This window comes from Ciconia boyciana, chromosome 4 (assembly GCF_034638445.1).
Source record: "Ciconia boyciana chromosome 4, ASM3463844v1, whole genome shotgun sequence".
Classification (NCBI taxonomy): Eukaryota; Metazoa; Chordata; class Aves; order Ciconiiformes; family Ciconiidae; genus Ciconia; species Ciconia boyciana.
In genome coordinates this window covers 31,205,181-31,206,175 of record NC_132937.1, presented here as the reverse complement: position 1 = coordinate 31,206,175, position 995 = coordinate 31,205,181, and positions in this window count along the sequence as shown.

The following is a 995-nucleotide window of genomic DNA, read 5'->3' as shown; positions in this document are numbered from 1 at the left end:
AAGTCATCCAAATACAATGAAGGACAATGATTTAAATTTTTTTTCTTCAGTCTGGCCAACTGGTAACCTGAAAAACCTCAAGAGAATATATCTGCCCAAGTTATTACTTTAAAAACAAAAATAAACAAGCAAAAGAAAAAACACTACAAAAAGCAATGCAAGACAGAGTGAATAGATGTATCAAGCCTTTAAGACCCATCCCAGCCCAACACTGCTCTTGTTTGACCTTGTTTTTCAAGTATTTCCCAGTACGGAGATTCTGGTCCTATTCTAAGAAGTGCTAAATACTCTCAGGCTTCAGCTGCAGGCTCAGTTTAAACCCTGCATCACAGCTCTAAGGAAATTTAGAATGAAAGGAAAAAGGATCAAACCAAAAAGGAGATCACTGGATATACAGACTTTGGTTCCTAAAATCCTGTTTTGGCAGGTAAATAAAAGTGGCCTGGTTTTAAGGAGCTTTGAATGGAGCACAGGGAAACATGAAGCAGCTAGACCAGGGCTGCAACCGCTATGTTTTGCAAATTGGTCCCTTTTATTACGCCTGTCTTTTGGAGAGGCAAAAAAACATTCAGCTTTGTGTGCTTAAACTGCTGCAGCTCCTATTCCAGTGAACATGAAAGAAGTCACACTGGATGGTCTCCTACAGCTCAAGTCCTCAGAGTAACAGGTTTTTTTAATGAGGATGCCACTGGATATTGCAACACATTCACTAGAGTTCCCTTTTCAGCCCTCTCTGTCTAGCCTGAGGAGAGTAGGATTTTGGAGATATTTCCCTAAGGTAGGGAATTAGCCCAATTTGTTTGACTACCCTTGAAGAACAGCTTGTCTCCTGCTTAGTAGTTTATATGCACCATGAACCAACTGTGGAACCAAACTGAATTTGAAATAGCAGGGCTTTTTTTAAGTCATCCGTAAGAAAATATTGACCCTTTTTTTTACTATAGCTTTGAAAGTTCAGTTATTGCAAGAAAATGCCAACAACCTAGTATATCCCT